At 35.7% G+C, this 15,848-nt stretch overlaps 1 pseudogene across 1 annotated transcript; it reads right to left on the minus strand.

Moving 5' to 3' along the window:
- Positions 1–3,802: 3,802 nt before the first annotated feature.
- LOC131026424 (polyphenol oxidase, chloroplastic-like) lies at positions 3,803–6,558 on the minus strand (annotated as a pseudogene). The gene is made up of 2 exons (XR_009102298.1): positions 5,903–6,558; positions 3,803–5,036 (listed from the first exon to the last, which is right to left on the minus strand). The product of XR_009102298.1 is annotated as a polyphenol oxidase, chloroplastic-like (transcript).
- Between the last annotated feature and the right edge of the window lie 9,290 nt (positions 6,559–15,848).

Genomic DNA, 15,848 nt, shown 5'->3' on the forward strand with positions numbered 1-15,848 from the left:
ATAAAAGAGACTCGGTACCCTCTCCTAGGCTTCAATCACCTCGCGTGCACGGTGAGTGTTGTCAAGTAGAATGCCAAATTCCTGTTAAGACTTTAACTCCCTAGCAACACAACACTCAACAAAACAGATCAAACGCACCGGTGGGAGAAAGAAAATAACCGAGCAAAAATAAAAATAAAATAAACACGGAAAACAAAGTAGAACAACCAAACGCCTAAAGCCCTCCCCGGCAATGGCGGCAAAATTTGACTCAACCCAAAACACCTAAGGGATTGACTCGCAATCGTACGAGGTCGTCCTAGTGTAATAAGCTAACCCAAGTCGTCTATCAGGGAAGGCTAAACAGGGCTCTGATCATGCTACGCACAGAAAACAGGAAATAAACCTAAACACTCTAATCAGAAGGTTGGGTCTGACACTCTCTCTCTCCGATTAACTAATGCGTAATTAAAATAAAGCATATAAATCTATCTAGGCGAAAAATAGGAAGCAGGCAAAGAAAGCAATAAGACAACAAAAAGAACTAGGGTTCTAATCCAACGATCTAGAAAGCAATAATTAAATCCAAAATCATAAAGCAATAATTATCTAGGCAAGGGAAATAAACAAGCATGCAAATCTATGGCAAACACTAATCATGATTTATCCTAAGGAACATGTAAACGAAAAGCAACACAATTTCAAAGGAGTATTACTCTAACAAATCAACCAACAATCTAACTATACTAACTAGGCAATAAGATTAACAAAGCATAAATCAAAGCTAAATATCATTATCAAAACGTGTTCAATTATCTAGGAAAAGAACAACCAAGGAAGCTTATAGAATTCGGTAAATCAATAGATAGAACTTACAAATGATTAAAGGAAACGACGATCTAGCGTAATCCAAGAGTTTCTAATGAGTTTCTACCTATCAAAACACAAGGGAAATGCATAAAAAAGTAGGTGGAGGCTGTTGGAGGCGGAGATGTCTATTGAAACCCTCAAATTGGGTTTTAAACCCAAATTTCGTAACTGCCAGAAAAAGACGCGGGCGGTGGCCGCCTACTACGGCGGCGCCTACTAGTAGGAGGCCGCCTACTATGCCCTTCGCAATTTTGGGCAGGCGAGCGCCGTGACGCGGCGGGCGTTGCATGCGGCGGGCGCCGTGACTAGGCGGTGGCCGCCTAGGGCGGCGGCGGCCGTGAGTAGGCGGTGGCCGCCTGGGGCGGCAGCGGCCATGAGTAGGCGGTGGCCGTGAGTAGGCGGCGGCCGCGATTTCTCTTCAAAATGCGTCCAAAACTTCGCGAAAAGCCAAAAACACCTCGACATCCTGAAAAGCGACAAGAACGAGCACATAGCCATCGAGCAAGTATAAAATAACACAGATATGCGTAGAGCATGCTCAACAGAGCGTCCCAAAACCCACAAATATCAACCAAAACTGAGGTAAACAAGAACTGTGAGGAACATGAATTGTTCTTTCATGCACAACCATGGAGGCGCATAACCCCATCGTCTGTTGAAGTCGCATGCCAACGCATATTCTCGGTTGTTGCTGCAGATGCAAACAACCTCTGCAGTCGGGGCGTCAAAGGAAAGTAGTGCATCTGTTTGGCGGGCACCTGTTTCTTTCGACGACTTCCAGATGCACGCAAATTCTCCTTATATCGTGATTGGTCACAGAACATACAACTATGTAGCTCACTAGTTTCCCCCCAATACAACATACAATTATTAACACAACAATCGATCTTTTCCACGGACAAACCCAAACCGCGCAGATTTCTCTTCGTACTACAGAAGTCTTTTGGACAGTTGTTATCCTTCGGTAAAGCATTTCGAAACATCGAAGACAACTGATTGTAAGTTCTCTCTGACATGTGACTTTCAGCCTTTATGCTCATGAATTGAGTCATCCAGGATAACTGTGAGTAAGTGTCACAGGATGGGTACAATGGATTATCGGCCGCGTTCAACATGTCGCAAATTCTGTTGAGCATCAGGATTGAGCGGCTCCTCCAGATTTGACACATCTTGATAATTACTAGATCCAGCATGATCATGCACCATCCTTTCGTAGTTATTGTATGACCCATCATCCTCATCCATTACTTGGTAATTACTAGGTCCAGCATGTTCTGTCGCCATACACATCGGTGCTTCCCCGTGATAAACCCAAGTTGTGTAATTGTGGACAAATCCATGCCTAGTAACATGTTTACTTACTGTAGGTACAGATAAAAAGGCTTCATTGTTACACTTCTTACACGGGCACCTAATGTTACCTACTCCATCTGTATACGCCGTTTGATTTATCGCATAATCAAGGAAACTCTCCAGCCCCGTTTCAAATACAGAACGATCATTGTATCTCGCATACATCCACATGCGATTATCACTCATTCCTGCAAATTCTAATTGAAAAAATAAATAAAATATCATAAATTACTTGAATCAAACAAAATTTCGACAGCATAACCCCACTATCCTAACTACCAAGTGCTCGACTCTACCAGCAGCTATAGTGACCATAGTGGTCCTAATTTACTAAGCCTATACTAGGTCTACCCGGCCCCCCAATGTCGAAGCAATAATACAATACATATAAAGCAATAAAAAATAAAGTTTGAAATTTAAAACAATCATTTGTTGGGAGAAGATCCTTAAGAAATAATCAATTTCTATCCCAAAGGGAGAAGATCCTTAAATCTATCCCACAATATATAATATCATATCATTTCATGATAAACACATACTAGCATACTTAAAATTCAATTAATCATACTTCATTTAACAAAATTATTTAACATAAATAAATCTCTAACAAATTCATACTTAAAATTAATCATGCTTTATAATTAATCAAACTTTAATTTAAAATTAATCAAACTCCAACAAATTATTAATTAGATTGTAAAAACAAATTTAAATATAATTTAACTAATTAAAATTAATCACACTTCACATATTATAAATTAATTAAAATTAATCAAATTAACATTAATTAGATTCTAACAAAATAATATTAAAAAAAAATTAAATTAATTAATCATACTTCAAATATTATAAATTAATTAAAATTAATCTAATTAATATTAATTTTAATCTAACAAAATAATTAATAAATAAATCAACTAACGAGAACGAAAGCATACGGTAGTGGTCGGCGGCGGAGCGGTGGCGATGGCGGTGTCGGCAGCGGCGCGGCGTTGTTCAACTAAAATGTTAAAGAAATAAATTAAATGAAATGTGAAAGTGAGAGATAAAGAGAAAGAGAGAGAAATAATACCTGCAGGGGTGGCTGGCCGGCGGCGGTGGACTGACGGCGACGGCGGCTGGGGGTCGGCGAGGCGGCGATTGGGGGGGGGGGGAGGCGCGGCAGGGAGGGTCTGGAGGGAGGCGTAAGGTCTGCGTGAAAAGGGGATCTGGAGGCCATTTTAATTTAACAATTAGCGGCGGCATGCGAGGTCCCCATTGTAATTTTAATTTAACAATGGAGGTCCCCATTGTATTTAAATTTAAAGTAAAATTAAATTATTTTGTAAATACCGGCGGCGACAATGCCGCCGGTAATACCGCCGTTAAACAAAAAAAAAACGATCCGCCTTGTTTTGCCGTCGTTGGGCCGCCGGTAATTACCGGCGGAAATTTCGCCGCCGGTAATTTCGCCGGTAAAGTTTGAATTTATAATTATAAATAGTGTTAATCGTGAATTTAAAGTTTAAAATTTAAATCATAACTTGTCGTTAATAAACAATATAACTACTATTTAATTATCCAAGAGACTATAAAAGTGAGAAAAGAGCACACGAGAGCAAAATGGCACATAACACATATAGAAAGACTTTCACTAAAACAAATACTATTACATTCTTCCAGTAGTGGGAAGATACAGAAGGAGCATGAAAACGCGCGGTTATTCGAAAGAAAGAAAAGGCTTATTCAGCGCCACACAAAAACATGGAGAAATTATAAGTCGAGAAATCCCAAACATGGTGATCGATGCAGATCAAGCGGCAACATGCGGGATGATCTTAATACCACCAATGGTAACAGCGTCACCGTTAATGTGGGGAACGATGGTGACCACAATAAAATCATCATCAGCAATATTAATGTTCTCATAGAGTTCCCTCAAGTTGAGGCGAAGATCATTGACGCTTTCCCTGGCCCTCACCCCATGCGGAACCTGCGTGTACCCCCCAGCGTACTCGGCCCTGTCGAGCTCCTCTGGCTTGTCGTCTTCATCGTTCACGAACACATCAAACCTCACGAGCAGGGTGCTATCGCTGACAATGTTCTCCAGCACCAGCACTTCGTCGGCTTTTCCTTTGGTTGGTTTGGGCACCAATTCACAGTGTTGGTGAGAGTGATGGGGAAGAGTTGGTCTCCAGTCTCTGCCCTCTTGGAGAGATCTTGGATATTGACCGGGACTGCCCTCTGACGTGGCCTGTAAGCCATCCATGGAGTTTCAGTATATTCATACTCGTACCCCATTTTGGTGTGGTCCAAGCAGTCGGCGACCTTGACGCGCACTAGGTTTTTCTTCTCGTCGTAGAACATGAAGGCAGTGTTGCTGAAATTGTCGGGGTTGGGGACGACCTGGTCGGTGATATCCTTTGGAAAATCAGATGGGATAGTTTTCCATATGGTCCACATTCTATCGACATTAGCGTGATGGGCGTAGAAGGCTGGGTCTCTTCCGGCGGAGTAGAAGTTTCCCATGTCTTCGCAGAAAGTGTTCTCGGGGTGTCCAGTCCAGACGTGGGCGCCGGCGTGTGAGCCGCCCTCGGATGATCCTCCATTGCCGCGCGGTGGGGGCGGGTCTCCATCAACGTAAGGAGTGCCCATGAAGTCGAGGACGGATTCGACATCGCCAATCATTTCCTTGTACATCTGAGTGAGATTATTGTTGATGATCTGTACATGATCGGTGATTGGGGGGTGGTTATGTTACGAGCAACGAGGGCAGGGAAGCGATTGAGTGGGTTGCAGTTACAGTCGTAGAGCGGTGATGGAACCCTGTCAAACATGTGGGAATCTGCATGCCCCTAGGGTTAGGGATGTCAATGCAGCCCGAAACCTGTGGGCTACCCGAATAACCCGACAAAATTAGAGGGTTAGGGTTGAAAAATCGCAACCCGAAAAAACCTCCAGCCCGATTAGCCCGCACCCGACTAACCCGGAACCCGATAGGGCTAGCCCGAAAACCCGATGGGCTGGCCCGGTGGGCTGATGGAATTGTGACTGATGCATCCAGTTACAACTTCTGCTATGTTTAGATCTATGATATTTGCTTAAATATATATATGTAGCATCATTAAAAAAAATGAACTTAATTAGTTAGAATATATATGTTTGTGTGTGTGCAATCTCATTAAAAAGAAGTGAAATTAATTACGGATTTTTTGTAGAAATTGATTATTAGTATCTCATTAGTTAGAAATTAATTATTAGTATCTCATTTTAAAGTGATACCAATTTTTTTTTTTTCTGTCAATGAGACGTGCATGGCAAATCCACTAATTATTCAGTAATAATCCAGATTGATTCTAGTGCATTGATACATGTTAAATTTTACTATCTCATTTTAATATAATTTTGTTTATGTAATCTTGAATATCTTTTATTTTTGCATTTCATGTTTTGCTATATAATTTATATCTTTAATATCTATGTATATTTTATACATTATACATTAGATCATTAGGAATAATAAAATACAAATGATAATTTTATTTTTACGCCTTTAACCTTATTAGCCCGATGGGCTAGCCCGAAACCCGAAAGTTTAGGGTTAGGTTGAAGATTTACAACCCGAAAAAATCTCCAACCCGATTAGCCCGCACCCGACTAACCCGAAACCCGATAGGGCTAGCCCGAAAACCCGGTGGGCTGGCCCGATTGACATCCCTACCTAGGGTTGTCCCAGTTCCAGTAGGGCAGGGCAAAATCGGGATCTCCGATGAGTTCCCCCATGATCCTCTCGAAGAAATAGATGTACCACCTGTGGAAGGGGAAGAAGATCCATGAGTTGTGAACCTGGATATCGATGCCGGGGTGGCCGACCTGGTCGTAGGGGCCGTTGCAGTAAGCGCAATGGATGTTGGCTTGCTGAGCGAAGCCGCAGGGATCGCTGGGGTCCGTCTTGTCCAGTTCCTTCATCTTCTGGATGGCTAACTCGTACTTGGCTATGTACTCTGGTGTCATCCTGTGCGCCGCCGGCCTAATGCGAGGCTTAGTGAACACCGGAAGGGTGTAGTCGGTCTGAACGTCGGTGAAGGGTGGGCAGCAGTTCACGTCCAGACTTATTGTCTGCTCGGCCTGAGTAGTATAGGCACTTGCAGGGTCGCACTTGCTTAGGTCAGGAGCTTCAATCGGCAACGCCTCAGCTTCGCGAATCAGGCCGCTTGCGCCGTATAGACCACCCAGTCCAAGCAGCATGTTTCTGCGGCCGCCACTGCTGCACCACACCTCAAAGCGCTTTGTGCTGCTACTGGCGAGCTGGGAGGGCTTGGGAAACGGGGAGTTGCGCTTGGTGGTGGCGATCACCGTGAAGAAGGATTGAAGGGAAGCCATGCTTCATACTTTCATTGCTGCGGAGCCATGTCTTTTATACTCCCTCCGTCCACCAATTAAAGCCTCATTTGAGGGTGGGTACGGAGACTAAGAAAGCTGAAAAAAGTGTTGTGGGTGAAATATAAGGGTAGTTGACTAAAGTGATAAAGTAGTTAACCAAAGTGTTAAAGGTGTTGTGTGGTGGGTCCACTAATGATAAAGTGTAATAAATATAGAATATAAAAATGATAAAGTTGTTGTAAGGTGGGTCCATTAGTCGCAAATGATGGTAAATATAGGAAAATAAGAAGAGTAAAAATGTATAAAAAAGCACAATAGAGCTTTAATTGATGGACAAAAATTTAAGTGCAAATAAGGCTTTAATTCGTGGACGGACGGAGTAGATACTAATTTCTGAATACCTACCTAACTCTATGTTTTAGTAACTCAAGCTAATCGTGCAAACAGCATTACCGTATTTAGTGCGTGCATACAGTGGGTCTAAAGGAGTGATATATATATTCTCCTCACATTTCAGAGCTACAGTTGCATGCCGGTTTAATTTTCAAACTAATTTGTCCTTTCTATCCATTAACTTTTGAAATTTAATGCTACCAACTAACATCTCTTTAATTCACACACGCAAGCAAACCTCACAACTCTTTCACGTTCTAAAATTTGTAGCGGTCGGAAATTTCATGCACGCAAACAAATTATTATTGATTGGTGCGACCATGCATAAATAAATGTTGCAAAACTTCTATCGTATAAGACATTATCGTTTCCGTATCTAACAATAATATTTTTCCGGTCTGTCATCTACAACAAAAATAAAATTACATTCAACATTAATTAACTTAACGATATCAAACATGATACATTAAATATCAAAAATCTACAATATATAATCAATATTAATCTATCATAAATAAAAAATTGCATCAAAATGAAATGGTAATTTACACACGATGTCAAATAATACAAAAAAAAAAAAAAATCGAGATAAATAACTACACCGTAAATTAATAAATTTTGCGTGAATAATTTACATCCAAATGAAAGGTTACTATATTAAACATAAATAGTGGATAACAACAACAACAACAACAACAACAACAACAATAATAATAATAATAATAATAATAATAATAATACTCCCTCCGTCCCACCCTAAATGAGATATTTCTTTTGGGAACAAGGTTTGAGGAGTTAGTGTTTATGTGTTTAAGTATATTTCTAGTTTTGTGCTTAATTAAGTAGACACCTAAATATTTACTTATTTTGAATTAAATTTAAGTTCAAATTTTAAATTAATTAGCGAGATTTTTTTTTAAATTTTATTTATCAATTTAATTAATTTAATTAGAAAACCCCAACGCCTTCTTCAAATTTTCCAGCGGCATCGCCACTTTCACCACTACGATGTCTTCGCTTAGCTCAACGCCTTTTAGCAGCCCGTCCACCACCATCTCCGTCTTCTTCGACTCCGTCGCCGGGAAAACCCCACTCCCGTTTAAGTACCTGTCATCCACGAAATCCTCTCTACCTGCATTCAATTTCTTGAGTGTTACGTGAGACTGAGTGTGTGAGTGTCATAAGTTAATTAAGGGAAAATAATGTGACAGCCCGAAATCAAATCTTTTATCCAAAATTATTTATTTTAGATTTTCAATTATTTTGAAGTATTTAAATGTGAAGTCATGGAGAATTTTATTATACGTCAAATTTATGAACTATCTAGTCGCGCCCCTAGTTAGACAAATAAATTTGAAGATCATGTCTTAGGAAATACAGTCGTATATTTTCAAGCATCTAAGTCAATTTTATACTATAAATAAATATTTATATAAATTTATCACTTTGGGCCTTACATTTAATTTGATCAGTGAATAAAGTATTATATCTATATGTTGGGTTTTTGAATAAAAGATATTCATAGTTTTAATTTTGGGCCTTATAAATTGAAATGCCCAACTTGATCCTACCAGCCCATTTATAATTAAATCTATCTATTAATATATAAAAGAGATACATATTGAAGAGTCCACAATCTTTCTCTCTCTTATGTGGCACTCTCACAATTCTTTATTTTACACTCTTTGAATTCTACAAGTATTATGTATTCTCTTTGTTTCCTACATTTAATGTTTTAAATTACTATTATTAATTCAATTAATCATTAGATATATAATTATTTTTCTTTCCTTATATATTTAACCGTTACATAAGCAATATTAATGTGCATTTATACAATATTCATATAAATTTGGAAAATTCATATCCATTATATATATAATAATGTAATTTTAAATTTTCGCACTATATTTTTTTATTTAATATATAATAATAATATTTACATAATATCTAATCATTATTTTTAATGAAGTAATTCATAATACATATAAATATAAAAATACTAATCAATAAAGAAGCATACGATCAATCCAAAAAAATACAAAATATGAAATGTATTATGTTTATATTGCTATAATTGTTAATTAAATATCGATTAGTCAAAATGCTTGCTAATGTATCATATCTATAATCTCATCATTTTAAAAATTCTCTATTCTCCTTCATTCTCATCGTTTCACAAGTCATATCTCTTATCTCACATTGATTTTTAATTAAACTCCATCTTGATCAAAGATTATATAAATACTTGTGTAGTATCTCATCATTTATATATTTGCTTCATCAATTTAATTTGATCAATTAACTTTTAGTTGGCCAAATAAATAGTTATATTTTTATTAAAAAATAATTTAATTTATCTAATATTACTTTGACCAATAATAAAATTTATTCAATAATGTCACTCCATATATATTGAAGACCTCTCATTCATTCTCTATCCTATTTGGCACTCCCACAAATTAGTATTTTGATCATTCTCAATTCTATATTATATGGCATTTTTACATCTTTTCTTCATTCATCCCACATTGAAATTATCCTAAACTCCATCAATTCATAATCTATATAAAAGGCTCGATCTTCACGTAGACATTAGGCCATCTATTTTTTTTCACATCGATATTATATTTAATCATTGGAAAATATAGATAAAGAATATGTATTTCAAATAAATAGTTTTCCACATGTTTTTATAACTGCAATAGATCTTAAACTGAACTTGGTTAAAGTAAATTAAATTAATTAAGATTTTATAAAAGGAGAAAAGAGAAAAAAAAAACAAAACCAAGAACCCTTGAGAGCACAAATGAGCAAACTAAGGGCCGAGCCTCATTAAAACCCTTTTAAGACAAACCCGAGAGGGAAAATTCTTAAAAGGGAAAAAGAGTACTCGTCTAAGGTCAAACCTGCGAGGGAGCGGAAAAGAGACAGCTTCAGAAGCTCCGGCCTAACCATCGCCTCTAAGCAGCTCAGTTCCCAAGCGCAGAAAAAGAAAGTCAACAAACAAAACAAACAAAGAAAACAATCGAAAATGAAAACTCGAAAGGAGACCAAAACCAGCTAACCCAAAATAAAGGAGATAACACTCCAAGAATCAACCTATCAATGACGAAACTGTTGATTCCCAACTAGACTCGATGCTAAACAACCCCAAAAGGTCGTTCACGGAGAACCAACGGGACCCGACCAGCTGCGCCTCAGCACCGAGCTCACCCAGTTGCTGAAAAAGAACACCACTGACGTCCCAACCCCAACTCAAACCATGCCAAACCAGCCACAAACCACCTCCAAAGCCAACTTATCAATCCTGCTAAACCAGCAAACCGACTGCCACTTGAAGAGCCGCCGACAATTAAGTGACCATGCGAATATGATCGTTAAAGTAAATAAAATGATCGTTAGATATATTTTAAATAAATAAGTAATTTAATTTAATTTGGTCATATAAAATAAAGAAAATGATAGTAAGATATATATTAAATAAATAAGTTCTTCAATTTAATTTGATCATGTATATAATTTGAAATAATCCTCATTTTCACATTAAACTCATAACCTAAATAAAAAGCTTAATTTTCATTCATATTTTAGTTTTTCATCATTCTCACATTTATATTCTATTGAACTTAATCACTGAAGATCTAGATAAAGAAATACTTAAATTATGTATTTCAAGCACATAGTTTTTCATATTTTTTTTTATATAATTGCAATAGTTTTCCACATTCAATTGAATTTGGCTATATAAAATAAATAAAATGATACTTGCATATATTTTAAATAAATAGGTTATTCAATTTAATTTGGTCATATGAAATAAAGAAAATGATACTAAGATATATATTAAATAAATAAGTTCATCAAATTAATTTGAAATAAATCCTCATTTCTAAATAATCTCATAATAATCTAAATAAAAGTATATACTGTATGCAGTTTTTATATAGCTATACATAAGATGATTCTCAAAATTCACTTTGATCTTTCAAACTCTACGAGACAATGTTAAAAAGTCAGAGGTGGTCTATCAAGCTTCATACGGGATGTGCTCAATTGGCTCCAAACAAAATGATGCTCATAAGTTATAAGTGGCTTGCCAAACTCCAAAGGAGGTGATGCTTATAACTAAATTCTGACCCTATAAGCTTCAAATAAGATAATGTGTAGCATTCATTTGCGGTCTTTCAAGCTCCAAATGAGTGATGATTAGAACTCAACTCCGATCTATCAAACTATGGACGAGATGATGCTTACAAGTCAATTATAGTCTTTCAAACTCTATATGAAATGATGCTCATAAGTCAGTTATGGTCTTATGAGTATTTTGGCTTCAAACAATATGATGGTCACAAATTAGATGTGGTTTGTCATGTTCTAAACAAAATGATGTCCATAACTTGATTATGGCTTTTGAAACTTTAAATGAGATAATTCTTAGCACCCAGCTCCAATCTTTCAAGTTCCAAATCAGTGATGCTTAGAACTCAGCTGTGGTCTATCAAACTATAGACAGATAATGCTCACAAATCAGTTATGGCCTTTCAAGCTCCACACGAGATGATGCTCACAAGTCAATTACGATCTTTCAAGCTCCACACGAGATGATTTTCACAACTCTGTTATGGTCTTACGAGCTCCAAATGAGATGATGCCTACAAGTCAAGTTTTATCTTTTCAAGTTGCAGATGAGATGATACTCATAATCAAAATCTCATATAACAAGCTTCAGATAAGATAATGATTAAAGTTCGACGTACAAAAGTCAAATGTGATATTTCAAGCTATAGACAAGATGATGCTCAAAAGTCTTGTAAGATTCGAATGAGATGATGTTCATATATAAAATGTGATCTTAAATTTTGTCTATCAATTTATAAAAATTACACTCCTATAAAATTAGTAAATCTTTCCTATATACGATTAACAAAAAATACGATGAGTCAATCCTTCATTATATTTTATGTCAAATAAAGCTAAATCTTCTTTTATATTACTTTTTATGAAATTTTCATCAAATAAAAATACAATCTATTTTAACTTTCAACAAAAAACTAACATATAAGGGTGCGTTTACTTTGATGGATGAATTTATCCATGAAAAAAGATGGATAACAAAAATTTATGTCTTTAAATGTCTCATTTATTCTCCCACATTTTATACAAAAGATCAGTTCACTATTTTTCCTTCCTTATTTTCACTTCAAGGATGGATAATATTATCCCTCCATTTTTGGTGTGATAATGTTATCCATCTTTGAAGTGAAAATAAGGAAGAAAAAATGATGCGCTTATCTTTTATGTAAAACGTGGGAAAAGAAATGAGATATTTAAAGGTATAAATTTGTGTTATCCATTCTTTTTCATTGATAAATTTATCCATCAAAGTAAACGTATTCTAACAAGCAAAAATGCTTGAACTGTACCAGCAATTTGTTTTGGTCAAATAAAATTAAAATTTAAAATTAATTTATATAAAGATCATTTTATATGCTATAATAAAAAATAATATACAATAATAATTAAAAAATAATATACAATAATAATTATAATTATAATATAAAGTGGTTTCGGGTCGAATTATAATATACCCACTAGTTATGTTTTAAAGAGGAAGTTTACGTGTTAGTGTTCTACCTTCAGCCACCTATTCCTAATTCAGCCACGTCTCTCATCAAGTGATTCACCATGTAATTCCTTCTCCAACATAAACCATTTCATTTGTGAAAAATTGCTCAGCAAAATATCTCGTCATTCAGCTCACAGTTTCCTCTGCAGAACATCAACCTAATTTCCTCTACAATGTCCTCTACAGAATATTAATCGGTAATTTCATTGTTTCAATAAACTTTTATTTCATCACACAAGCTACCTCATTCATAGCTTATGCAGAAACCCAACAATATGCCTCTCACAGATCATTTTTATTCTCAAATCAAACACCAAACTTCTGTTAAAGAAAACATTTTTATTGATTGGGAATTGAGGGGCTGAACCAGGGGGTAAGCTAGGAGAAAAAAATAAGGAGTTGCGGCGGCTGTATGATGGTGGTCGGCGGCAGCGCTACCGCTGGCGCTGTCCGGCCGTGGAAACAGGGGAGCGAGGAGATGAGGGGCGACGCCGGGCTGGAGCAGGAAGCGGCAGGCGTGACGGCAGCAATCGCCGTGGCTGCCCGCCAGAGCATGGTAGGCGGTGTAGGCAGGGACGGAGCCAGGAATTAAGTTCGGGGGGAGAAATTTTTTTTGCGCATTTTGTATATTTAAGGTATTTTTTTATTAAAATACGAGCATAATACTAATAATAACGAACAATATTTTCATAAGTTTCAATATATCATAAAACTTTTTTTGGACATTCCGTATATTTAAGACATTTTTTATTAAAAGGAAAACATAATAATAATAATAATAATAATAATAATAATAACAAACAATATGTTCATAGATTATATATTTTCTATATATTACAAATTAGTTTCAATACATTATAATTTTTTTTAGCATTTCATACATATTAGACATTTTTTTTTATTAAAAGACAAGTATAATAGTAATAATAACAAACAATATTTCATAGATTATATAGTTTTAAATAACAGAATTATCCTTAAATTAAGTATATATGAGAGAATATAATAACCAAATACTCTTTTATGAAACAAAATTATTTTATAATAAGTATAAACATATATCTCTAAAAAAAAAAAAAAAAAAAAAAACTCAAAATTTGGGAGGGGGCTCTAGCCCCCCTGGCTCCGTCCCTGGGTGTAGGCGAGAGGAGAAAGAGAGAGGGAGAAGGGTTTGGACATGTGTTGGTGTGCGTGTTCTGTGAAGGAGAGATAGGGAGGGCCGAGAGGTGAGAGGTGAGAGGCGAGAGATGAGACGACGACGGCGGATTCGCCGTAGGTGGCGGTGGCGTCGGATTCAAAAAGAGGGGGCGAGGGGTTGAGAGAGAAAGGGGGGAGAAGAAGAAGAAGTAAGGAATGAGGGTGCTGTGCGTGTGCGTGTGCGTGTGCGTGTTTCAAGAGAGAGGAAGAGGGAAGGTATTGGGCTTTAAGTTTGGGTTTCAACTTTAATTCTATGGCTGGGCTGAAGTTTGCTTTTAATATAATTAGATCTTTGGGCTTCAGTTTTTAATTAAATTTTAAATTTTGGATCTGAGATAAGATTTTAATTTGAGCTTAGTTTTTAAATCTAATAAAGCTAAATATTTAAAAGAAAATATCTTTATTTATTTTGGATTAAGGATTTTAATTATTTTATAAAAGAAATTCTCAAGTTTTAAATTATTTCTAAGCACATGTAGGCCCTTACATTTTATTATTTGAATTTATTTGACTAGGTGCGGCGCGACTAGGAATATGAATTTTAATTGAATTACTCAAGTTAGCATTCAAGTTGAAGTTGACGTTCAAGTTAAATTTTTAGGTGTGGGATTTATTTAAATACATGCCGTGGTTATTTATTGTCCATTTTAATAATACTCCATGTGTTTATCATATGTGTTATGACGTATATTTTGAGGATATCGCTAGGGACCCGTAAATAGAGTCCAGGACTTCACATTCCTTGGATTGCCACAATGCGATTTGAGGTTAATTTTGATGATGTCGCCAGGGGCCCGTAAATAAGGTCCGTGACTTTAATAGTCCTTGGATTGCCACAGTGTGAATATTGAGGATATATATGAAGTGACCGTATGTGTGTTACCATTTTATTAACGTGGACAATTATTGCATGTTCCCACACTTAGTATATTTTATATGCTCATCCCATACTAACAATTTCAGGTAATTGACGTTGGAGACGCGTGGAAGGTCGAATGAGCGAGTCAAGTCATTTTACATAAAAGTTATTTTTTTTATTTGGCGTATAACTTACGCATCTAATGTTTTATTAGGTATAAAGTTTATGTTTTAAAAAGATTTTGAATTACGATAGATTTAATTGTTAAGCATCTTTAAGACTTCTTTACGTCATGATTCGTGACAAAGATATTGATTATTGATTTTAAATCCAAATTTATATTTGAGTATATTATTTAAAAGTGCTTGTAAAAGTTTTGTTTTTTTTAGGGTGTTACAAATAAGGAGTGCCTTAAATTTTACTAATTGAACTCTTAATTTCTCTAGTTTTTTTCAAAAAGGAAAATAACTCACCAAATGTGATGACACAAAAAGAAATACGACTCACTTTCGGTTAGACGGAGGGAGTAATAATAATAATGAAACTTATATTATTTTCAACGGTCAGAACGACATAATATAATTTCCGATTGATGGTAATTACAATACAATTAACTCTTAAATCCTATTTAATTGGATCAAGTCTATTAATCAAAATCAAAATTCTATCTTACTAAAAAAAAATTCAAAATTTTTGGCAAAATCAGTATTATGACTACCACTTACGGTTCTAAAAAAAATCATGACTACCACTTACATTAAGAGTGAATTTTGAAAATACCCTATTTCTTTTAGTAAAATTAAAAATTAGACACTAAGATAAAAACTTTAAAAAATACTCACGCTTACCATTTTACCCCTTCAAACATTACCCTTTAAAACATTTCCGCATTTCCCAACTAAAAACATTAGTTGTGAATTCAAGTAGTTGTGAATTTGAGTTTTAAAGTTTGAATTCACAACTAAAAACATTAGTTGTGAATTCACAACAGCAATAAAGTTGGTTGTCAATTCGAAATTTAAAACTCAAATTCACAACTAACACTAGCAATTAATTTAGCCGTGAATTCATCAAATTGATTGTAAATTTGAGAATTCACAACCAAAACAACTAGTTGTGAATTCGAGTTTTAAAATTCGAATTCACAACCAGGATTTATTTTGGTTGTGAATTCAAGTAGTCGTGAATTTGAATTTTAAAGATTGA

Source organism: Salvia miltiorrhiza, chromosome 5 (assembly GCF_028751815.1).
Source record: "Salvia miltiorrhiza cultivar Shanhuang (shh) chromosome 5, IMPLAD_Smil_shh, whole genome shotgun sequence".
NCBI classification, from domain to species: Eukaryota; Viridiplantae; Streptophyta; class Magnoliopsida; order Lamiales; family Lamiaceae; genus Salvia; species Salvia miltiorrhiza.